Consider the following 26,348-nt stretch of genomic DNA (forward strand, 5'->3'; position numbering starts at 1 on the left):
TAGAAGCCTGTCCTGGTGAAGGAGAAGAAGCATCCCATTGTCGAGATTGAAGGGGACGTTGCTTTAATGCAATCTCCTTCTTGGGTTGTTGAAACCCATCATGATCAATCACTGTAGATTCCTGCATTTTCTCTTTTCCTTTGTCTTTTGCTTTGGCAACAGGTGATTGTATCTGATTGATGGACTTGGCATTCTTTGCTGCATTTGCAGTGGGTGTCTTAACTTGGAGCTTTTCATTCTTTTCTCGTGTCTGAGGCGGCAATGCATTAGGGGGGGGCTTATGTAATACCGTTGGGCATTCAGATGCCAAATGTCCATACTTATGACATGCAAAACATGCACCTGCAAATACACCCCACTTCAATTCGAAATACTTCTTGCCCAGCTGCACTCCCTCCACTTCCACCGCAATAGGAGGGGGGGTAGGTATGTCGGTATCCCATAGGATACAAAACCTGTTACGGTTGCCCATGGGACGTGGAGGACAAATTACTTGTCCCAAAGCAGCAGCCAGGCCGGGCAACTCTTCACGCATATAATCTGGAAAATTAACAACCTCCACCCATACAGGGCAATGATGCCTGACAAGACTTTGATAGTCCTTGTTGGGGGACCATGGCATGGCATGTACCATCTGTTTCCCGTAAAACAAGGGTGAAAATTCAAGCAACCTTTGCTTGCACGCAGCATCCGACAAGTGCACCTCATAAAACCCTCTTGATGCAAAGTACACTCCCTCTACAAAACATCCTCCAAGGATAGACTTTATCCATTGCGCAACATCACTTGCAGCTGGGATTTTCCCTGGAAAGAAAATTATCACTGCCGTTTGTGACAACCTTCTGAGAGGATTCACTAGGGACGGCAATTTCAATTTATAAGTAACCTCCGGGACAGGTTTGCCCCATTCCTGACGGGACTGCAAGAAGTCATCTTTAAGTGTATCAAATACATACTGAGCTTCAACAGTAAGCGCATCATCTTGTATTGCAGGCTCTGACTGACGGCGTTTGGTCTCTGCTTGTCTTTCCTTACGAGCATATGTACAGATATCTGCAGCAGTAGCCATGTTGATATTTAGGCTGAAACAGGAGGGCAGATGTGCGAAGGGGTAAATATACAGAAATTAGAAAACGGCCTGAGGTAGACGACAGCAAAAGGGGGAGGTACAAGGCAGAAAAGAGAACAGGGGAAGGAAGCTGGAGATGAAGGCGGCTAATCCTGGGTGCTGGAATCTGAAGCGCAGCCTGCAGGCTGTGCAGCGGCAGAGGGCAGAAAGACTGCGCAGGTAGGAGGGAGACGGCGAGGGCCTGGGCGAACTGTTGGGGGCCTGTTCCGGTGGGAGAAGGCGGCAGCGGGGGCAGCAGATAGCAGCGCAGGCAGGGCAGGGCGGCGGCAGCATCAGCAAGCTTCCACACTCCACACACGCACACACACTCCACTCCACGCACACACACACCTTACACACACACGCACGCACGCACGCACGCACGCACGCACGCACGCACGCACGCACTTGGAAGGCGACAAGTTGCAGGCAAGTGACGTGCAGAAATAAGAGGCCGGTGCTGCGAAGGCAGTGAAAAACGACCAACAGTTGGTGCTGCAGAGGCAGCGAAGGGGGCAGGGCGGCTGGCACTGCGACGGCAGAAGCAGGCGATGGCAACACGCGCGCACACACTCTCTCTCTCTCTCACACACACACACACACACACACACACGTGATTTTAACATTAAAAAGTACGTAACGTTTTTTATGTACTTTATCAGTCAGCCACGTTCTATACCACGTACTAAACTCGTATCGTTTCGTATGTTTGGAACTACCTTGGAGGCAGGACACTTTCACAATCGTTGATGGTGTTCTTGCACCTGTCTTAATTTGCAGGGATAGGAGCATTCTTGACATTACATTGGTCTCGCATATCCAGGCCCAAAGAGTCATCAGAAAAGGAGCTTGATTTATGTCCTTAGCTAGTAGTCTGTTGTTCAACTAGCAACCCCTTTGACACAAAGGCTAGACAATGAAGTGTTGGCACTCTGCTGTGCCATAAGCACGAATTAGGGCTTTCTTTTGCCCCTTAACCTCACCCTCCTGCTTATCGTCAAATACCACTGTGGGTACTGAGTTTAAGGCTAAGACTTGGACGGCGTTAGTGGCCGATGTTGGAGGTGTGGATGCAGCTGTAGCGGTGCTTACTGTGGAGGTAGAGGTCTTGGAGGCGTGTGTAGCTTGCCACTTGGTACAATCTTTCTTACCAAGCTCCACGAGGTGGCAGAAGAAACATCGGTTCTCCCCCTTGTACCGCGTTTGCTCGTTTGGTTGGATATATCCACCAGTAATTCCCTCCTTGGCCTTTTCCTCAAGTGTCTTCTTAGGCTTGAATTCCCTATCTTTCTTGCCTCCTGAGATGCAAAGGGAATCTTTCTTTGTATCCTTGCTATTTTGAGCTCCCTTCCTCGAGTGGCATGATGATTGCTGGGTGGTGGATGACTGCTACTGGGGTTTGGATCTAGCCTGGATCTGCATGGGCTTACCTCCATTCAGCATCATTTCCTCATTCTGGGCGAGAGTAAGAGTCCTATCATATGACTGTGGCTCAAAATTACGCTCAACGAAGCTAATGTTAGTATCCAATCCCCTAATGAATTGCTTAAAAAAAGAAAGAAAGAAAGAGACTTCTATTAAGTAAAAAAAAGGCATACGACAATCATGGCTATAAGCTGGAATAGAATTGAATCACCCCAATATGTAAGGTGATTTCAACCATTGAGGAGCATCATGATGCCATGAGCGAGACTAGTGGGACTAGAGGAAAAGAAAATGCCATGGTCCCACTCTTGCATAAATATAACGTGCTTTGCTTGCGTGGAACGAGAGGATCCCTGAATATGAGCCCAAGTAGCCTTGAGAGTATGGTTGATATCACCCCATATAGTACTAATGCACTCAGACCCAAATATCTGGACACCCTGAATAGCCTCCGTGCATCTAACTCTCTGGATCTGCCATGCTGTAATACTGGCAATAATCTCCCAATTGGTGTCAATCCTCTGTCTAGGGGGTGTATAATCAGAGTGAGGGACATCCTGCACAAACCATGTTGGTGGGCAATACCTCTATGAAGGAAAATAGCAGAGTTTGTACCACTGCTCTCGTAAAAAAGCTGTGGACCGGGACTAGGAGAGCCAAGCAACTCCCTCCCAAGTCACGCATGGCACGGCCACTCAATTTGCCCATAAGTCGGGCTATAGAACCCCAATTTATCCTCCTTGGATATTCCCAATTACCAACTGTTGTGCTGACATGATAACTCTGTTAGAGTATGTCAGCACTGGAGACCCATTTTTGGAGAGTCTGTAGAACTCATTGTTCATGTATTGGGGAGGAAAAAACCGTCTTTTGAGGTTGGAGAGGAAGGTGTCCCATACATACCAAGGAGCCCTTGTGATCGGGTCTACATGTAGACTGGACCAATGTTGCCAGCAAGTAAATGCTTTGTGAGAGAGGTGAGGTGTTGCAAAAGTGGACTCGGTCTTGAGGATGTGAAAGTTTAGCTAAAGGAAAGTATGCCACAAATTGATGAATAAATTGCATGACTACATCATGATCACACTTACCATCATAGTTACTAAAATTTGGTTGAGCTCGTATGACGGTGGTGGTTGGGGGAACTTGGACCGTGTTGCGCCAAGATAGGGAGAATTCGCAACATGTTTGCTTGCATGGATGCTATGAATTGTTGGTTGTGGAGTTTCTTTTAAGCCTACGTTGGTGTTCTCGGGTTGCTTGGTCTGCCCGTCGTTGGTCTTCTCCAGCCTTGCATTTGGCGTCCTCGGCTCTTCATTCATCTTCATGTGTGGGCTTCTTTGGCTCTTCATTCTTCAGCCTTTTTGGATTCTTCTTTTTGCCTTTGTCTTTCCATGATAAGGAACAATCTTCCAAGTTCTGAGAGTTCTTTTGGCTTTTTAACTACTTGCTTGGTTTTTTCAGCCTCCTCTAAAACTTTTTTTGCTTCTTCTTCTTTAGCCTCAATTTGTTGTCTCCACAATCAATCTGTTTTGTTCCAAGATTGCTTTGACGAAATCTTCACTAAATTGCGGAAGTGTTTTTGTGGTGGTGTCTTCTTTGTTGATCTCTCCTTCCATGTCTTCTTTGTAGCTTTTTGAAGAAGTCTCTCCTGACATTGTGGAGCCTTGGGTGGTTTTTCCTGTCCGCAGTTCATAGTCACAAGAAACGTTTCAAGGTTTTTTCCGTTTCGAGGTTTTTGGGGTTTTGTTTCGAAAGGTTTCATCCCTCGGCTAAGAAACCGCGAGGTTTCAAAAAATCAATAATTTCATAAAGTATAAATGCCTAAAGAACTTATAGTAGCCATCTAAAAGCATAGTGTAAAGATGAAAAAATGGTGTCTTCTCACACATCTCAGAGAATCAACCTTATTTTGTTGAGGCATTATGGCAATTTTGCTTGATTAGATGCCACAAATGGTTTAATCAAGGATTCTTAAGCAATTGAAGAAGAGAAGGTAGAAATTGGGAAAGATTTAAGACATTGAAGGATAGTGTATGAAGAAAAAGGGGATAGAAGAGACGAGAAGAGAAAAGGAGAAGATGAGCAAGTGATAAAAAGAGCAAGGAAGATGAAGAGGAGAGAAGAAGAGAATGAAGGAGGGAGGAGTATGTTAGCACATTCATCCCCAAATTCTGCTCTTTTATGGTGCCCATTTGGTCCCTTTTGCATGGCCCTTGCTTGTGGGCTGGCCACCCCTTTTTCTAGTATTTTTCTGGGATTTCTCCGAGCTTTTCTGGCATTTTTCAGTCGGCCTGTCCAGTAGCTCTAGTCGGCCTGTTTTGCAGCTCTAGTAGGCCAGCTTACATCTACTATATATAGTGGGTGCTGGCCTCTCATCATTCATTCAGTCTTGTACATATTTTGCTCCCTCACTTATGAGACTTGTAGTGTCTCTTGCTTGGGATTGTTTTGCTTCAGTATATTCAGCATAGTTTTCTCCATATCTATCTCTCTCTTGCACTCTCTATTCAGCACATTCTAGTGCCACTCTGCTTCGCTTTGTGCACTCTTTCATGGTATCATCGCTCCCGGTTTAGCAACCTCTTTGCTGCCCCTGATTCAGCATTGTTTTCAACACCTCCTTCTCTGCGTTTTCCTTCAGATCTGCAGCTCTTTTATGCTGTGTTTTTTGGACTGAACCTGGTCACTTTGCCTCTACGTTTTTTTTTTTCTCTCAGATCTGCAGCTTCCTTTGCTGCGTTTTCTGGACTGAACCTGCTAGTTGTTGCGCCTTTCAGTTTGGCTTCATCAACTCAGCCTTTAGGTACTGTTTGACCAGCGTTTTCTTTTCCACATGGAGTTTGGGACATAGGCGGCGTGTTTTTTTCAGGACAGCAGCTTCTTTTGCTGCGTTTTCCTCTCCCGTGGGCTTGCTCCTTTGCAGAGGGGGTCTTTGGTGTTGTAGGCTTTGGTGGCACCCTTGGTACCTGTGGAGGACACTTCTTCTTCAGAGATTGTGCGTTTTTTTTGAGGAGAGCCCAGCTACTGTCCTTGTTGATGCCTTTCCCTCTTGCACCCTTTTATAGCATATTCCCAGGCCCTGTGTGGCTACTTTTCTCTCTATATCAAATCTGCAATTTTTTGCTTCCCTCTTCTGGTGACCTCAAGGTTGGAGGTACAGTCGACAGAAGTCTTCCTCCACCGACACACATCCTCCGCAGAGGCAAGGTCCGGCAAGCACCGATTCTTGTACGAGAGAAACTCCATCAAACCATACTCCCTGAGAATAGAAGTAACCTACAACTTCCATGACTGAAAGTTACCACCATCCAACTTGTCTGCCTCATCAAAGAAATAACAAGAGAGTGGTACGGAGCCAAATCTGAAGTTGTCATCATTGATCCAATCAATAGGACCAACCCTCATAAAATAAAATTGTCCAAATCAAAAAACGCTGATATAGGGTCTTTCCTCCCACCAAAACGCAGCCCTAAGAGGCTGGACAGCACCCGAAAATCCTCTTCTGACGGACAGATCTATGGCTTTCTCCTCCTGAATTGTCAGGATTCGGTTCTTCGACACTTCATCTAAACTCCTGATGATGCTTCTACTTTCTATGTGTGGCAGTTGCTTTGTGACGTGTATGGTGATGCAAGTGATCGACAGATGGTTTCTGCTTCTTTGTGCTATGGAGCCAGTGATCTTATGGATACTTCTTTTGGAGATGTTCTTGCAGCGAAGGATAGTGGGCCAGTTTTGCTCATTGCATTTGAGGAGTTTGTTTCTCCTGTTGCCCTGCCTTCAGTTTCTGTGCATACTTCTCCTTGCCAGGATGATATCTCTGGTAATGTTTTGAGGAAGACAGTGGGCTATCTCTACTCATAGCTTCTGAGGGGGATTTTTCTCCTATTGCTTTGCCTCCGATTCTTTCTTCGTCAACCAGTGACGAGGATGTGTTGCTGATCCCTTTGCCTTCTATGGAGGAGCCTGCTTCTACGCTGCGTGATGCTATTGAGGAGGCTACTACTACTTCAGTTACCACTACAGTGGATGTTCCTCTTCCTCTTACTCTGTGTGAGGATTCTGGATTGTGGTTAGGTGTGTCCATGACCGTGCCTGGGGCACAGTGGTACTTCCAGGGATTGAAGGATTGGGATTTGGATTTGGTTGGGTCTGTGGAGTCCCGACATCAGTTTTCAGAGGGGGCAATTGAGTTCTTACATCTGGCGATGCCGACCTTCGAGGAGGATGCTATTGTACAACATTTGGCTACTCTTGGTACAGAGTTGGAGCAGATGGACTCTATTTCTTTTGAGGGTATTATCTTCTTGGAGCTACAGGCTTCTAGGGATTTCTCTGGCACTGTGTTTACATTTGGGTTTGGCACCGATATTTGGAGCAGCATGACACAGCCTACATGGTTGTTTTCTTCTAGAGGAACAGTGTACTTGGCAGCTTGTTCTGTTGCTTTTGTCGCTGAGCTGCTGTGGAGATTGCTTGTGGAGCTTTCCTAGCAAATGTTGTTGCTGCTTTCTTTTGTCTTTGACAGAGGACAACTTCTTCGACTTCTCGGAGTATGTTCAACATCTGGTGCTGAGAGGGGGTGTTAGCACATTCATCCCCAGATTCTGCTCTTTTATGGTGCCCATTTGGTCCCTTTTGCATGGCCCTTGCTTGTGGGATGGCCATTCCTTTTTCTAGTATTTTTCTTGGATTTTTCCCAGCTTTTCTGGCATTTTCCAGTCGGCCTGTTTTGCAGCTCCAGTTGGCCAGCTTACATCTACTATATATATAGTGGGTGCTGGCCTCTCATCATTCATTCAGTCTTGTACATATTTTGCCCCCTCACTTATGAGACTTGTAGTGTCTCTTGCTTGGGACTGTTTTGCTTCAGTATATTCAGCATAGTTTTCTCCATATCTATCTCTCTCTTGCACTCTCTGTTCAGCACATTCTAGTGCCACTCTGCTTCTGCTCTGTGCACTCTTTCAGAGTAGAGGTGAAAGAAGTAGTTGAAGATGAAAAAGGGAAGGAGGGAGGTAGGAGAAGAAGAGGGAAGGAAGGTGATGAGGAGGATATGGAAGAAAAACAAAAGTAAAAAAATCCCAGAAAAATCGGGGAGGGGAAAATAAAACTAAACCTGAAATTTGGGCGAAACTGCCGTACTGGAGAGGTTTCGAGGTTTTTAAAAACCGTTTCGAAGTTTCGAAAGCTAGAAATAGCTTTTTTTGTTACTATGCCGCAGTTTTACCATCTACTTAATGCTCTCACTTTTGGGTAGCTAAGTTGGGTCACAACCTGCAGTGTAGCATGCAATAGATTGACTGTCGTAACGCACAACAAAGCCTTCTTTAAACCTGTGAGTTTATGCAATCCACTTTACTTTGAGAGAGAAGAGTAGACAGAGAGAAGATGAGAGTTGACACCAACTTGGGTCCCAAATACCCACTGAAGGGCCCCCGGTGCAAGCAGGAGTATTTGCTTGTATTTCTTTGGAGAACTTTGTACAATGATAATGAATGATGAGTGAGGATTGCCCAACGCAAGGACAAGGAAGCCCGAATGCAGGTTGAACCATATGCTCAACCAATAGCACTGTAGAAGACTCTATGTAGCCACTTATGCAAATCCAGAATTGATGAGGATATGCACATATGCTGGCTGAAGAAGATCGTATGCTTCCTTGGACTGAAGCACGGAGTGTTTGAGGCTGTTTGTATGCTCCAAGAACCCAAGGATCTCTAGCACACATGTTCTCTTTGAACTGCTTTGCTGAATTTTGAATGAGTGAAGTGATTTATGCAATGGGTTATGGGCTGCTTTTATATGCATTTTTGCTGCTGGTCGGTGGAGGAAAAAGGCTGTCAGCCAGTTGCAAAATACCCCTTACTTGTGAAAAAGAGGCATTAAATGCCATCACTTAGCATTAAATGCTAGGATGGACATTTTATGCTGGCCGACTTATTATATGATGCTGGCCGACTGTTTATATGCTGGTTGACTGCTATCCATGGTGTGTATGGTGTGTGAACACTATGCACAAGGTGTCTCCCAATGTGGGGAGCCTTATGGGGTGGTCCATGCCCTAGATAATGCTTACATGCCTTGCTGGGTGAGGGCCCATCCAGGATGTCCATTATGGGTGATACAAGAAGACTAGCTAGAACTTGCTTCCAAATCAGGGATTAGCCATGTCTACGTGTGTGCACGTGACATCCCCTTGTGCTAAACTTGATACGGGATTCCATCCTTTAACCTTTGATTGGATGATTGTCACCATCCTTGTTTGCACATGCACTCCAAAACTTGTCATCCTTCACCAACAGAGAATGGCAACCGAGACTGAAAACCCTGCCATTCCTCAGATTCCACTCCACGTCTGATGTTGAAAACTGTGCATCTGTGCCCCTTTGTGCCCTCGTGTGCAATCCTTGTCCCTTAACACTATTCCCGAGAGCCTCTGGTATGCCCCTTTGTGCCCTCGTGTGCAATCCTTGTCCCTTAACACTATTCCCGAGAGCCTCTGGTATGCCCCTTTGAGCATGCAACTCCCAGGGCTGCTTTCCAGTAGTTTTGCCTTTTGCTCACTAGCCCCATGATTGCTACCCTGGCTGCGTCTCTTTCTATAGATCTGTGCACCTTCTTGGGACCTTCTAGTGCTTAGCTTGGCTGAGCATGATGCTTTGATACCAATGTGACACGTGAAAGTCTTGACTTTCTTGATCCAACCCTAAGCCTATTGACGGCTCTTTTCTAGACAGTGACATATTGGCACAGAATATGGTAGCTCCCACCAGATAGATACCCCCGGCTTGCCCTAGAGAGAGTGGGTTGAGAGCAGCTACACCAGAGGACAGGATATGCCAGCTTTGCCATTACAGAGGCCGGCATAGATCTCCAATCGATGTGATGAGACTCTAAGCTGACCAATAGCTACTCGGGAGCCGTGTGGTAAAAATCCCTCCATGTATCTAGGCCTCTCTATAAATCCATCATCAGTGATACTCATGAAGTGATCTCTGTAGTATAGCATCTTCGGTGGAAGAGGCTGTGTAGGTGATATCCATGTTTCTCATGTATAGAGCTGCCATAGGTCCTGTCTCAATACCCTTTCCGCTAGTTCGCCCCAGTTCGCCATTTCGCCTCTGCCCGCCATTTCGCCTCTGCCCCCCTTTCCGCCAGTTCGCCTGTGTCCCCCAGTTCGCCTCTGCCCGCCATTTCACCTCTGCCCCCCTTTCCGCCAGTTCGCCCCAATTCGCCATTTCGCCTCTGCCCGCCATTTCGCCTCTACCCCCCTTTCCGCCAGTTCGCCTCTGCCCGCCATTTCGCCTCTGCCCGTGAAACCGGCCTTCAGAAAGCAAAGGGCGGTGAAACAAACACTCGCACATAAAACACTTCAACACCATTGAGGACCTAGAAAAGGAAAACAAACAGGGGGAGCTAGAGTGCTCCTGCAAACAATACACGGACACCGATTGGCCCCAAATCGCAGTGGCGCCCCTTGCGGTATTTCTTTAATTGATTATAAGAGCTTTGATTACAATATAAGGCTGGTAATTCAGCCGTCCCAGTAGAACTCCTGAAGCCTGCAAAGAACCTGCATCTGGCTTCTTGTCCACACGGCATCCACAAATAAATCCAGCCATTGTTCACATCGAAAGACTCTCCTCACATTGAGTCTGCTTACAGAAGCTTTCTCCCATGATCAAGGCTGCCACAACCATCCATAGCCTCTCACACTATGAACAGCATCACACCCTGACACATCCAGTGCTTCTGCATCACAACACAGACTCCCAAACTGTCTCTCAAAAGAGTATCACAGCACAGCATACCATACAGTCGACACACCTGTACAAACCCTCTCTACCTTCCAAGGGTACTATCCATCTCTGTCATGGATTCCCTGTCCCCTGTCTTATCAGTAGCAAGGCTGTACCATACATGTGTCCATTCTTGTACCTTCTGCTTGCATGTGACCTATCTCCTGGAGAAACCCAAAAACATGTTTCCTCGAGAAAACCTACGACCTGTTTCCACATGAAACCCTTAGGCCTGTTTCCCTTTGAAACTTCTGTCCTGTTTCCATACATCTAGTTACCTGTTCCCTCATGAAACATCTGGCAACATAGAGATGCCCATAACTGTAGGTCCCACTCTTCCTTTCTAGCAGGAAGAAAACAATCTGCTCCATGAGCACGCAGCCATGCGAGCTTGCATCATTCCCATGCCAAGAAACATAACCACAAGACCTGTACTTGCAGTCAAAAACCCAAGCACATAGCTGAATTTGCAGCCAAACAAAAACAGCCCATAAACTGTCCCAAAACAGTCCCGAACCAAAGCATAGAGAAGCTGAAAGTTCCATCAGTTAAACGCCATCGACATGATGTCTATGTTCATGAATATCCAGCCCTTGTCTACTCTTCAGCAGAGGGAGAGAGAGAGAGAGAGAAAGAGAAAGAAAGCAATACTGGCTGTCCCCACATGTACGCCCCTGTTTCTCCTGCAATCCCCCTCTTTCCAAGAGAACCTCTCATGCCCTGTACAGTCCAGCACCTCTGCAGTCCATCCACGTGGAGTCCATGCAGACAGTCTCTTTGCGCCAGCTTTTCACCAGAAAAGGGAAGAGATCTACGCTCTATTCAGCCCCTGCCCGACTGTCTTCTCCTCCACGCAGCCCACCTGAACCTGCAGTCCAACCCACAAGCAGTCTACTGTACCAGCAGTCATACAGTACGGTACCTGCTGTCGTACTTGCCTGCGCTGCCTGTACCAGCAACCTGTACACGCCTGTACCTGCACAACCAGATCTGCCACGTGGACTGTACCTGCACAGCAGCAGTACACTGCCACGTGGACTGTACCTGCACAGCAGCCGTACACTGTACCTGCACAGTCCCTTACATGCGCAGCCAACATGCATCTTCAGGCGACCAGCCCTCCTCAGCGAAAAAGCACACACTTCCTCCAGAGAGATAGGCGCCTCCTCCTTTTTCTGCCCAACAGCCCCTCTTTTACCAAAAAGCTCACACGTGGCCCCAAAAATAGCATAAGGGCCACGTTTCTTTAATGAAAGGCTTTATAAATGATTTTTAAAGGTTTTTAAACCTTATAAGCTAAAATCTCTTTGCCCCCTTTCACACATGGGGTTATCCACACATGGGCTCCCTTTTTGACTCCAACCTGATGCCATTCACACTGTCCACCATGTCCCCGTGCACATCTGCATCTTGTCCAGAGAAAAACACAGGGTCATGACAGCCCGCCATTCCGCCAGTTTGCCCCAGTTCGCCATTTCGCCTCTGCCCCCCTTTCCGCCTCTGCCCCCCTTTCCGCCAGTTCGCCTGTGCCCCCCCAGTTCGCCTCTGCCCCCTTTCCGCCAGTTCGTCCCAGTTCGCCATTTCGCCTCTGCCCGCCATTTCGCCTCTGCTCCCCTTTCCGCCAGTTAGCCTGTGCCCCCCAGTTCGCCTCTGCCCGCCATTTCGCCTCTGCCCCCCTTTCCGCTAGTTCGCCCCAGTTCGCCATTTCGCCTCTGCCCCCCTTTCCGCCAGTTCGCCCCAGTTCGCCATTTCGCCTCTGCCCCCTTTCCGCCAGTTCGCCCCAGTTCGCCATTTCGCCTCTGCCCGCCATTTCGCCTCTGCCCCCCTTTCCGCCAGTTCGCCCCAGTTCCGCCAGTTCGCCTTTGCCCCCCTTTCCGCCAGTTCGCCCCAGTTCGCCATTTCGCCTCTGCCCCCTTTCCCCACCCACCCTTGCTCAGGCCCCCAAGGCAGCAACATAACTCTCTCTCTCTCTCTCTCTCTCTCTCTCTCTCTCCTCCCTGCCTGTGGGAAGGACTGCAGAGTGACCTGGAGGGGGCCCGAGTCTCCAAGAGAAACTCGAGGCCCTCGAGATGGCAATGAAGGCACTAATCAAGGAGAGCAAGAAGACATCCGATTCCAACCTCAATGAGGTGGAAAACAAACTACATCGGCACATCATAGCTCTCGAAGCACGGGTCACGAACCTCGAACAAGAGAACACGGCACTCAAGGAGGAGGTGAGTGCATTGAAAGTGGAAATGGTAGCCATCAAGAATGCTGAGAAGGAAGAAGGGGAGATCAATGACAACACTCTCACGGCCATCAAAGAAGAGATCTCCAAGGAGATCACAAAGGACATGGAGGGAAAGCTCGAAGCCAAGCAGTCAGGATGGGTCGAGGTGGTGAAGAACATCCGTAAAGAAGTGACGGAGGAGACTCAAAGGGAAGAACACCAAATCATTCACACCACCATTGAGGAGGAGAAGATGAGGCATGCCCGCCGCCTCAACATTCGAGTCACAGGTATAGCCGAGACACCCGACTCCACTCCCGAGAAAGATGGACAGCTTCTATGCATGAAGCTCGGCTACAAGGAAGAGCACCCTCTCCCCTTCACCAAAGCATGGAGAGCCGGGAAAGACTCAACACGCAAGCGAGCCCTCATCCTACAGTTTGCAGGAGAGACGGAGAGGGTCACCTTCATGAGGAAGAGGGTCATACTACGAGGTTTAGAGGGAGCTCCTATTTTCTTGGATGATGATCTCACGGGGATGCAGCTTGAGCATAGGAGAACTTGCATGCCACGAGTCTTACACGCGAGGAGAGAAGGCAAGAAGGCCTTCTATCGAGATGGTCGGGTCATCATTGATGGCCGGCCCATGGATTAGCGGTTTGGGGCCTATGGGACACAGACCAGGCAACTGACAGAGATACACATGGCAGTATGGAACTGTAATGGTTCACTATGGGTGCAGCCTGGACGACTGGAGCATGTTATGGTGGGGAGAGACATCATACTTCTGACAGAGACACATCAGAGCCCAGAGAGAGGGCTACCTCGAGTAGAGGGATTCCAGTGGGAGTCAGCATACAGGAGGACCACACGCCAGGGTACCTTGAGAGGGTCGGGGGGAGTAGCAGTCCTATTCAGACGGGAGCTACAGGGGAGACTGAGAGTGGTAGCACAGGATCCAGAGGCCAGATACATGTGGATCAGCTTACAGCTCTCACAGGACAGGGTTATATACATAGCTCTATGTTACTTTTCTCCATCAGGATCCTCCTATGTGATTACAGAGGACATGCCACAGGAGGAGGAGACAGGAGCCTCGCCATACACTTGTCTGTCTGAGGAGATTATGCATTATTCTACACTAGGGGAAGTATTTCTTACGGGCGACTTCAATGCCCACACACAGAGCAGACAGTGTGAGGTGTATGACTATGATGACATGGAGATCCTCCACCCTGTGGATCCAGAGGAGATAGGGGCTAGTCGGGCATCAGAGGACACTGGACCAGACAGAGGACATTATGGGGACCACTTACTAGAGTTGGGAGCCAGGCATCGTCTCGTTATTTATAACGGGATGTTACAGTGGCCGGGATCAGGAGGGCTGACATGCTTCCCACATGGGGGTCATACACGGACCGGAGGCACGGTGGTAGACTACATTATGGGGTCTGTGGAGGCATCACAGCTTGTCACCTCATTCTCCATTCCACCTCGTCCTATTGGGGCAGATCATACATACTTGGCATTTTCACTAGCCGGATCACCAGTATCACCAGCCCCCCACATACCGACGCCACACACTACCATCTACTTGACACATGACATGGCAGACATATACACTGGTAGAGTAGAGGATGGACTCCTACTCATGGATCCCCTGGCACCTATGGATACCATTACAGCCCAGCTGGCATCACTCCTACACACGGCTGTATTACAGAGCTTCCCACATCGTGTACACTCAGGAGAGCCTGCGAGACCTGGGACTATGCCCCAGAACAGATGGTATGATGACGAGTGTAGAGCCCTATACTCACGGCTCCGCATACAGAGAGCCTTGGGAGCCATCACAGAGCAGGAGTCGAGGAGAGAGATGAGGAGACTTACTCGCCGTAAAAGGCGGGCCTTTGCAGAGATACAGGAGCTAGAGATCTTTCATTTCTTCATGAGTAGAGATAGCCCTGTCTCATGGCGGCACTTCAGAGAGCCCCGGACCCCGACACCTATTGCAGACCCACAGACATGGCACACACATGCAGAGGGTCTATACCATGCCCCACAGCAGCCACCTATACCTCAGCCACAGGAGCCTCGACCTACCACAGCTAGCTTCTTTACCCACTCGATGGTACACGAAGCTATCCGCCGCCTACAGCATGGACGGGCCGCTGACCATATGGGCGTGCAGGGTGAGCATCTCATATATGCAGTAGATTCTTTAGCTCCTTTTCTTGCACACCTGTTTAACAGGGCACCAGCAGAGGGTTTGCCTACGGAGTGGACGATGCACACCATTGTGCCGATTCACAAAACAGGGGATATGCTCGATCCGAGCAACTACAGGACGGTTATGGTTGGCCACGTGCTGGCCAAACTCTATGGTGCAGTGCTGGAGCAAGAGCTTAGCTTATATGCTGAGCGAGCAGGTTTACGCTCATCAGGGCAGGCAGGCTTCAGGAGAGCTTTCTCTACCACTGACCATGTATTCACTTTGAGATGTATGATTGATCAGGCCAGAGTGAGGAAGAGAAAGCTCTATTGCTGCTTTGTGGATTTTCGCAAGGCATTTGACACAGTACCACGAGAGAGGCTCTTTCAGCGCCTACAGTCTCTTGGCATACCAGCAGATATGACATGGGGCATCTATGCATTATATGAGCAGGTTTTTGGGCGAGTCAGATGTCCAGGAGGTATGTCCGAGACTATTGCTAGCACCATTGGTGTGAAGCAAGGATGCCCACTTTCCCCCACGCTATTTGGGTTATACATTGATGAGGTGGCTGACTTCATTACACGGGGAGGCGGAGATGGAGTTGATATAGCAGGTACCTCAGTACATATTATGCTCTATGCTGATGATATTGTATTAGTGTCTGAGTCTCCAGGTGGTCTACAGCAACATCTACATGCACTCGATGATTTTTGCACACAGAGGGATCTTACTGTGAACCTTGGAAAAACCAAGGTTATGGTCTTTCATACATCGAGACAGGGCAGGAGTCAGCTGACATTCACTCTCGCAGGATGCCAGGTAGAGGTGGTGACATCATACGTGTACCTAGGGGTTACCTTCTCTGCAGCAGCCACACGCTTCACCATGGGTTCAGCAGCTAGAGCCAGATTGAAACGGGGATATGCAGCATTGGCTATGCTAGAGAGACAGTGCCACCAGGCGCATTTTCAGGAGCCCCGGACGAAGGGGTGGCTATTTGACACATTAGTCACACCGGCATTGATGTATGGAGCAGCGGTATGGGCGCCAGGCCTTGCTACCCATTGGTGGACACAGATAGAGAGACCACAGGCCCTCATGATGGCACGCATGATACGCAGCAAACCGTTAGTACCTCATGACATTATCCGAGCAGAGTTTGCTGCGCCTCCTATGATGGTAGAGGCCATATTTCAGACTATATGCCTGCTAGACAGATTCAGAGAGATGCCATAGGACAGATTGTCATACAGAGCTTTTGAGGCATCTAGACAGCTGGCTGAGGCAGGAGACAGAGGATCATGGTATGCACACGTCACACATTGGTTCTCACAGCATGGCCTAGACATGGATCATCTACCACCATTCTAGTATGACAGGGATGCACCACATATCCGTCTCTCTCATAGTGAGAGGAACAGAGTATTGAGACAGGATCTATGGCAGCTCTATACACGAGAGACATGGATATCGCCTACACAACCTCTTCCACCGAAGATGCTATACTACAGAGATCACTTCATGAGTATCACTGATGATTGATTTATAGAGAGGCCTAGATACATGGAGGGCTTTTTACCACACGGCTCCCGAGTGGCTATTGGTCAGCTCAGAGTTTCATCACACCGATTGGAGATTGAGACTGGCAGAGCAGCACGGATCCCCCGAGAGGAGAGGGTATGCAGATTGTGCAGAGAGGAGGTGGAGAGTGAGGAGCATTATGTATGCAGATGCAGAGCATATAGAGCCATCAGAGAGAGATATCCCATTTTATTCAGAGAGCCCGCCAGATCTTTGAGGCAGCAGACCAGCGCATACTGGGGAGATACATTCTAGACATACAGCGCCACAGAGAGACATTATTACAGGCTCAGACAACTCCAGAGGGGGGGCGACAACAGACACAGATTACTACATTTTTTCAGAGATCCATCCCCCTCCCAGCCCCTACACGGCAGGGAATTACTCTCCAGAGAGCAGAGACACTTACAGCCCGCAGGAGACAGAGGACACCTGGCTTTCGGACACCACGCCTATACCAGAGAGAGATGATGCCTATACCTTCTGTGGACACCCCCTTCACTGATGTATACCATTTTATACCCCCAGTATGGTACAGGATGGAGCTAGCGAGGTTGCATATCATGATTGTATACTCCATGCATATAGCTTTGCATTCTCCTAGTAGTAGAGCTCCATCCCTTGCACACCCAGATTCAGCTTTTTTTTGTTCAGTACTTTTTCATTTTGTTGGGATGACAGAGGATACCCCATACAGGTACTCCGATTTGTCTCATAGGCCGAGTTCGGTCTTTTGGAAGACGTTAATAAAATCTTTCTTTCTTTCTTTCTTTCTTTCTCACTATGAGAGAGACAGATATGTGGTGCATCCCTGTCATACTGGAATGGTGGTAGATGATCCATGTCTAGGCCATGCTGTGAGAACCAATGTGTGACCTGTGCATACCATGATCCTATGTCTCCTGCCTCAGCTAGCTGTCTAGATGCCTCAAAAGCTCTGTATGACAATCTGTCCTGTGGCATCTCTCTGAATCTGTCTAGCAGACATATAGTCTGGAATATGGCCTCTACCATCATAGGAGGCGCAGCAAACTCTGCTCGGATAATGTCATGAGGTACTGACGGTTTGTTGCGTATCATGCGTGCCATTATGAGGGGCTGTGGTCTCTCTATCTGTGTCCTTCAATGGGTAGCAAGTCCTGGCGCCCATACCACTGCTCCATACATCAGTGCCGGTGTGATTGATGTGTCAAATAGCCACCCCTTTGTCCGGGGCTGCTGAAAATGTGCCTGGTGGCACTGTCTCTCTAGCATAGCCAATGCTGCATATCCCCGTTTCAATCTGGCTCTGGCTGCTGCTGAACCCATGGTGAAGCGCGTGGCTGCTGCAGAGAAGGTAACCCCTAGGTACACGTATGATGTCACCACCTCCACCTGGCGTCCTGCGAGAGTGAATGTTAGCTGACTCCTGCCATGTCTCGATGTATGAAAGACCATAACCTTGGTTTTCCAAGGTTCACAGTAAGACCCCTCTGTGTGCAGAAATCATCGAGTGCATGTAGATGCTGCTGTAGACCTCCTGGAGACGCAGACACTAATACAATATCATCAGCATAAAGCATAATATGTACTCAGGTACCTGCTATATCAACTCCATCTCCGCCTCCCCGTGTAATGAAGTCAGCCACCTCATCAATGTATAACCCAAATAGCGTGGGGGAAAGTGGGCATCCTTGCTTCACACCAATGGTGCTAGCAATAGTCTCGGACATACCTCCTGGGCATTTGACTCGCCCAAAAACCTGCTCATAGAATGCATAGATGCCCCATGTCATATCTGCTGGTAATGCCAAGAGACTGTAGGCGCTGAAAGAGCATCTCTCGTGGTACTGTGTCAAATGCCTTGCGGAAATCCACAAAGCAGCAATAGAGCTTTCTCTTCCTCACTCTGGCCTGGTCAATCATACATCTCAAAGTGAGTACATGGTCAGTGGTAGAGAAAGCTCTCCTGAAGCCTGCCTGCCCTGATGAGCAAGCAAGCCTGCCTGCCCTGATGAGCGTAAACCTGCTCGCTCAGCATATAAGCTAAGCTCTTGCTCCAACACTACACCATAGAGTTTGGCCAACACGTGGCCAACCATAACCGTCCTGTAGTTGCTCGGATCGAGCATATCCCCTGTTTTGTGGATGGGCAGAATGGTGTGCATCGTCCACTCCGCAGGCAAACCCTCTGTTAAACAGGTGTGCAAGAAAAGGAGCCAAAGAATCTATTGCATATATGAGATGCTCACCCTGTAGGCCCATATGGTCGGCGGCCCGTCCATGTTGTAGGCAGCGGATAGCTTCCTTTACCATCGAGTGGGTATAGAAGCTTGCTGTGGTAGGTCGAGGCTCCTGTGGCGGCTGAGGTATAGGTGGCTGTTGTGGGGCGTGGTATAGGCCCTCTCCATATGTATGCCATGTCTGTGGGTCTGCAATGGGTGTCGGTGTCCGGGGCTCTCTGAAGTGCCGCCATGAGATAGGGCTATCTCTACTCATGAAGAAATGGAAGATCTCTAGCTCCTGTATCTCTGCGAAGGCCCGCTTTTGCGGCGAGTAAGTCTCCTCATCTCTCTCCTCGACTCCTGCTTTGTGATGGCTCCCAAGGCTCTCTCTATGCGGAGCCATGAGTATAGGGCTCTACACTCGTCATCATACCATCTGTTCTGGGGCATAGCCCCAGATCTCGCAGCCTCTCCTGAGTGGACACGATGTGGGAAGCTCTGTAATGCAGCCGTGTGTAGGAGTGATGCCAGCTGGGCTGTAATGGTATCCATAGGTGCCAGGGGATCCATGAGTAGGAGCCCATCCTCTACTCTGCCAGTGTATATGTCTGCCATGTCATGTGTGAAGTAGATGGTAGTGTGTGGCGTGGGTATGTGGGGGGCTGGTGATACTGGTGATCCGGCTAGTGAAAATGCCAAGTTTGTATGATCTGCCCTAATAGGACGAGGTGGGATGGAGAATGAGGTGACAAGCTGTGATGCCTTCGAAGAACCCATAGTATAGTCCACCACCGTGCCTTCGGTCTGTATGCGAGTGTCCACTAGTGGCTTTTGCTTTCACCTTGGTGATTCATGTATATCATGGCTCAACAAGAAGTAATTCATAGTGGTCACTTTGAGTTGTGAAGCTAAGTATAGGGTAGCTTTTACAATGCCAACTGTGGAGGAGTGTGTATAGCACCTTTTGGTAGATCTTGGCCCCCACATGTATTTTTGTGTGTGAAAAGAATGATTATATTGTAAAGAAATCCTGATTACATTGCAGAGCAAAAACCAAAGCACTAGTCCATCTTATATACCCCAATCCAACGCTCTAATATATATATATATATATATATATATATATATATATATATATATTAGAGGGTTGGATTGGGGCATATATATAGATTGGTTCCAACCCTCTCTTTCTCTCTCTCTCTCTTTTACACACACACACACATCCAAAATTAGAACCCATCTCTAATGTGATTAATCCAGTACCCTTCTAGCTAAAGTGTATGACCCCCATGTGGGAAGCATGTCAGCCCTCCTGATCCCGGCCATTGTAGCATCCCGTTATAAATAACGAGACGATGCCTGGCTCCCAACTCTAGTAAGTGGTCCCCATAATGTCCTCTGTCTGGTCCAGTGTCCTCTGATGCCCGACTAGCCCCTATCTCCTCTGGATCCACAGGGTGGAAGATCTCCATGTCATCATAGTCATACACCTCACACTGTCTGCTCTGTGTGTGGGCATTGAAGTCACCCGTAAGAAATACTTCCCCTAGTGTAGAATAATGCATAATGTCCTCTGATAGACAAGTGTATGGCGAGGCTCTTGTCTCCTCCTCCTGTGGCATGTCCTCTGTAATCACATAGGAGGATCCTGATGGAGGAAAGTAACATAGGGCTATGTATATAACCCTGTCTTGTGAGAGCTGTAAGCTGATCCACATGTATTTGGCCTTTGGATCCTGTGCTACCACTCTCAGTCTCCCCTGTAGCTCCCGTCTGAATAGAACTGCTACTCCCCCCGACCCTCTCGAGGTACCCTGGCGTGTGGTCCTCTTGTATGCTGACTCCCACTGGAATCCCTCTACACGAGGTAGCCCTCTCTCTGGGCTCTGATGTGTCTCTGTTAGAAGTATGATGTCTCTCCCCACCATAACATGCTCCAATCGTCTAGGCTGCACCCATAGTGAACCATTACAGTTCCATACTGCCATGTGTATCTCTGTCAGTGGCCTGGTCTGTGTCCCATAGGCCCCAAATCGCTAATCCATGGGCCTATGAGACCAAAGTGCTACAATAATGTCCATGGCATATCTCATCATGTAATGGAAAATAAAACAGAATGAAAACATAAATATAGCTATCTCACTTGGGTGATACAAAACTGTCCATGGAAACTCGTCATGGAATACTAAGAACATAAAAACATGGAAGCAACATCAGCTTCGAGTAGATGGTATACCACTCTCCAAAATGTCAAGCATGGGGTTGACGAGTATGGCCGAGAGGTCTCCCTCAGCTATGTCACATGGAAAGGTAGCTCGATGGGGGTGGAGCATGTCCTGGATCTGGAGGTGATGAGGTGATCGTGGCCGATGGGGGGGGGGTCGAGGGCGTTAGGCACGCTGGAGTGCAGAGGCTCGGTCCGAGGTAACTCCTCTCGGGCGGGGTAGGTCCACAGCAGCTTGTGGACGGTCCACAAGATCCACTATGCCGGTGTCCTCCACCTCCTGGGTCCGGAAGAAACTGGTGATGGTTGGCTGCCGAGGGAGGGGGCGGGGTGGCTGGGGCCTGTGTCTCAAGAAGGTGTCCTTGTGTCTGTGGAGCTCAAGCAGGACGAGGCCCAGGCAACGCTGGTCCTGGAAGTCAATGATCCTGGAGAGTGGACTGAATCCCCCACCTAATATACAGTGAAACCTTCCGCGGATCTCATAGTATAGTGGGCAGCGGCATATGTAATGCTCCTCCATCTCAACCTCTGTGTGGCATAGTCGGCAGATCCTCTCCTCTCTGGGTGTCCGTACGAGCTTCCCGGCTCTGAAGATGCGCTCAGCTCTACCTGTCTCCACTCTGAGGCGGTGGGAAGAAACCCGTATCTGGCTAATCGCAATCCGCATGGCATGGGACATGTGAACACTCAAGTAGCCCGGCTGCTGGATGAATCCATCCTCAGTGAGTGTGATGAAGTGGTCTTTGTAAAAGTGCATCTTCGTGGGGAGCTCCGTGGGTGTGATCCATGTGCAATGTGGGTAGAGGCTAGGAAGATCTGACCGGATAACCCGGTTGGTATCCTCGTGAGAGAGTCGGAAAAAAGGGGAGTAAAAACTGTACTGAAGGGGGGGTAGGCGGTCCATGCAGAGCCCATATACAGAGAACCAAGTGGAAACTAGTGCATACCATACTCCAAAGTGCCCCTCAAGTGCTAGCTGTCTGGAGGACTCCAGGGCAAGCCTCGGGTACCTGTGGGGATCCATGTGACTGATGATGAAGGTACGTGATTGTCTCGAAGAGTGCCTCCACTACCATCGGGGCTGCAACAAACTCTACTTAGATAATCTGGTGTGGGACTGATGGTTTGCTGCGGATCATACAGGAGAACATCATGACCCGGGCCTCTCAACTCGCTGCCAATCCTCATTGGATAAATCTGCCCCCCAAAAAGCTGCTCCATACATCAAGGCTGGTGTATGAGGGTGTCAAAAAGCCAGCCCTTCGTCCTGGGCTCCTGGAAATGTGCCTGGAAGCACTGTCGCTCAAGTAAGCTCAAGGCTGCATATATGTGCTGCGGGAAGCATGGTAAAGCATGGGCCACTGAAAGTGACACCAAGGTAGACATAGGATGAGACAACCTCCACAGGAAAGCTCAATTTGGATGTGATGGGGCGAGAGGTATTGAAGACCATTACCTTGGTTTTACCAAGGTTAACAGAGAGGTCCCGCTGAGTGCAAAAGTCATATAAGGCATCCAACTGTCTCTGAAGCCCTTCGGCTGAGTCTGAGAGGAGGACGATGTCATCTGCATAAAGTAGTATGGGGATCAATATGCTCGCCTGTTTGTCTCTTCATCTGCTCGTTGCCCGCTGCTCGCTTGAACTTCAAAGTGAGCTGCTGCTTGTGCTTGTCGCTTATTTAGTGAGTATTCGCCTCTTCTTTCAAGCTCATCTGTTCGAGATTCCCCTACTACTATCGTCTTCCTTGCATCTTCTTTTGCTTCTGCTTCCTTCCTGCCAATTGGTTGTCGTGATGGGAGAAGGTTGCGCAGCGACTTGCGCTACAGCAGCAAGTCGCGCTACAACACAGAAAGAGAGAAAGAAAGACATATTAACGTCTGCGAAAGGCCAAAGTGGCCTATGAGACCAAAACATAGTACACAACTGATGGTGTCTCATCAAAAGTAAGACAACAAGGACTAAAAAGTCCTAAACAGCTATGAAAGGAAAATACTCCTATTGAGGTACAACAAAAGTGTATAATATCTACAACTAGCATAAGACTGGTGTAATCTACTCATCTCAGTATCTCTCTCATGGGGTGCTGTAAGATAGAGAAACTAAAGTGGCGGGGCAGTCGTTTCCTGTGGCGGGTGATGATGGCTCTAATCCACCGGTGATGAAGCGGGCGTGGACGAGGTCCTGGTAAGCGTGGGCGTCTCGCTCGACAAAGTGCTGTGGCTCTGTCAAGGGTGACTCCTCCTGAAGGACGTCTGGCTTGCCGAGGGGGTAGTGGAGGTCCTGGTCGTATCTGTCGGGGTGATCTTGGCCCTGAAAAAATCTGTCATGGCTCGCTGGCAGGGTGGGTCCTGGTGTGCTGTCTTGGCTCGTAGGAGAGCCTCTCGATGGCGTCTGAGCTCGAATAAGGAAAGCCCCAAACACCTCTGATCCTCAAACTCCATCACATGTCGTAATGGTCCAAAACCCTCTCGGAAGAGACAGCAGTATCTCCCTCGTATCTCATAGTACACAGTACATCGGCATATGTAGTGCTCCTTTGACTCCACTTCCTGGTGACATAGCTGACAAATGCGGTCTTCTGGCTTCATCCCCTCGTATCTGCCAGTCTCTACCCTCAGCTGATGTGATGAAGTCCGGATCTGTTCAATGGCACTGTGAATGCCATGTGAGATGGGTGTCCATGTATGTAGACCGTGTTACAAAGCCATGTGGGGAGAGATGTAGAAAATGGTCCCGATAGTGGGCCATCTTCGTGCCTAGTGGTAGGGGGGGGGCTGGACCATGTCCTTTTTGCATCTATCCTCACGATGTCCATCCTGATCACCCTATTCTGCTTAGAGCGACTAAGGTCTAAGAAGGGGCAGTCCAGGCTATAATCAAATGGAGGTAGTGCATCAATTGTCATGCCATGTAATCTCAGCCAGGTACACATCTGGGCGTACCAACATCGTGTATCGCCGTCTGCTGGTAACTGCCTAGAAGAGATAAGTGCTAGGTGTGGGCATCTTTGTCTGGGGAGCTCCCATATCCTCTGCAAAAATGTCATTGACTGGAACAGGGCTTCGGTAACCACTGGTGCGGCTCCTATCTCTGCTCTGACAATCTCATGAGGTATCGATGGTTTGCTCCGAATCATGCGTGCGATCATAGTCACTAGTAGTATCTCTAGTACCTGCCATCCATCATAGAAATCTCTCTCTGGGCTGACCTGGTCGACAAGCGGCTCCCTCCTCGTGTGGTAGAGGCTGGGTCCCCATATGGGTGAGCCATATAAGAGTGTAGGTGTGACCAATGTGTCAAACAACTTGAGTTTGGTGCACGGCTTCTGAAACTAAATATAGGCACATTGTCTCTCTAGTGCCCCTAGGGCTGCATATCCACGTGCCAATCTAGCCTCTGCTGCTTGCCTCATAGAGAACTGTGGTCCGCTGAATGTGACTCCTAGGTACACATATGATCTGGTGTACTCCACTGATTCACCTCTAAAAGTGAACTGATGGTCGGATCTAGTCACCCAGGCCTGTGCGGTATTGAAGACCATAATCTTAGTCTTCCCAAGGTTCACTGTGAGGTCCCTATTTGCAGAAAATGACTGCGAAGCATCCAAATGCTGTTGCAAACCCTCAGGGGAGTCTGCAATAAGTACAATGCATCGGCATATAGCAGTATGGGTATCCAAATCCCTGCCAGACTAGCCTCTTGCCCCCCCATCCTGTCAATGTAGTTGGATATCTCATCAATGTAAAGTCCAAAAAGGGTGGTGACAATGGGCATCCCTGCTTCGCCCCAATGGTGCTAGTCACTGTATCTGACATGCCTCCGGGAGTCCGTACTCTGCCTATCACCGCCTCATATAATGCATAAATGCCCCACTGCATCACCTCGGAAACACCTATGTCATGCAATCTCCTCATGAGTCTGGCACGTAGCACCGTGTCAAAGGCTTTGCGGCAGCAATATATCCTCTTCCCTCAATGAGAGCCCTGAGGGTAAATATGTGATCCAAAGTCGTGAAACCTCATCTGAAACTTGCCTGCCCAGGTGCTCCGAGTCCATGTGTCTCAGCCCATCTACTCAGCTCTCGATCCAAAATAGATCCGAATATCTTGGCCAAGCAATGGCCAATCATGATGGTCATGTGGTTCCCTGGTATCATGGGGTCACCACTCTTAAATAGAGGTACAATAGTATGTGGCGACCAACTGTATGGGAAACCTTCGCAAATGGCCCTGTTAAACATGTGTACTAGCAGTGGTGCCAATACATCTCTGGCATGTGAAAAATGTTCTGCCCACCAGACCATCCTAGTCTTGAGCTCTTCCATTACGTAGTTTGTCAATAGCATCCAAAACCATCCGAATGTTGACAAAAGTAATATGATCCGGGCGAGTCGCTGACGGATGAGGGACGGGGGGCTGCCCTGGTACTTCATATAAAGTTCTTGCATATTTATCCCATGCCTCAGGTGTTGTGATAGGTGTGGGTGGCTGTCACCCATGGAACATCTTCAACGCCCTCTTGCTGTCCTGCCCCAAAAATAGTTGGTATATCTCCATCTCAAGCTTGGCCAAGTAATCCCGCGTTTGAAGAGCGTTCTAGCCTATCTATGTGTGTGGATGCCAAGGGTTATCTCCGGTTGCAAGTGGTCACGAGTCTCGCGACATTCATCACCGTACCAACCATTCTGTGGGGCCGTATGGTGAGGAGGGGTAGAAAGAGGGGGGGTAGACGAGAAAGCATATGCTGCTGAACCATGTAATACATCTGCCAACAAATCATCATATACTGCACTGCCATATACCCTAGAGGTCTCCCGAGTAAAGTGATATCTTGGGTATTTGGTATGACTAGAGGGTGGTGTGCCTCTAACATATCCACAAGTCACAGAAAATGTCAAATATGCATGGTCTGCTGCTATCCCAATGGGTCTGCCCGAAATGGAGAGATCCTGTATATCATGTATCAAGGTGGGTGAGCCCATCAGGTAATCCACTGTACTAGCTCCTCCCTTTTTGTTCCAGCATGTGAGAGCATCTGAACCTGGCCAACGGGATAGGCCATTATAGATAACCAGCCCATGTGCACTCCCCAAAGCTAGGAAGTGTCTCCCATATTCTGTCACCTCTCCTGTGTCCTGGGCAGATCTCTGCATCCCTATCTCATCCGCTGCTAGCTCACGGTACATGGGCTCATCCGTAGCATAGAGAGCTGATTGTTCCCGGCCTGTACGTGCATTAAAGTCCCCGGTTAGTAGTACATCTCCCAAGCTCGCAAATCTCATGATGTCCTCGTACAACGGCATATATGGTGATTCTCGCAGTGTAGCGTATCTGGAATGTGCCGGTGGGAAGTAGCATACTGCAATGTAAATGACCCGAGGTCTATTTGTGCTCACTTTGATCCACATGTGGCGTGCGTCTGCACCTCTATGCATCACATGTACTGCCTCCCGTAAGTCCTCCCTTAACAGTACTGCTACCCCCCCCCTTCCTCTAGTCCCCCCTGCTATGTGTGGTTGGGGTCGACATACTGATTCCCATCTATACCCAGGAACCTCCGGTAATTTACTCCCTGCA

The 26,348-nt window shown here is 48.9% G+C and overlaps 1 protein-coding gene across 2 annotated transcripts in view; it reads left to right on the forward strand.

Annotated features, from left to right (window-relative positions):
• The window catches only part of LOC147633422 (mediator of RNA polymerase II transcription subunit 15a-like), a 183,307-nt gene that overhangs the window by 22,315 nt on the left and 134,644 nt on the right, over nt 1-26,348 (forward strand). The gene's annotated exons all lie outside the window — the stretch shown is intronic.

Source organism: Cibotium barometz, chromosome 12, assembly GCF_041138505.1.
Source record: "Cibotium barometz isolate CiBa-2024 chromosome 12, ASM4113850v1, whole genome shotgun sequence".
Taxonomy (NCBI): Eukaryota; Viridiplantae; Streptophyta; class Polypodiopsida; order Cyatheales; family Cibotiaceae; genus Cibotium; species Cibotium barometz.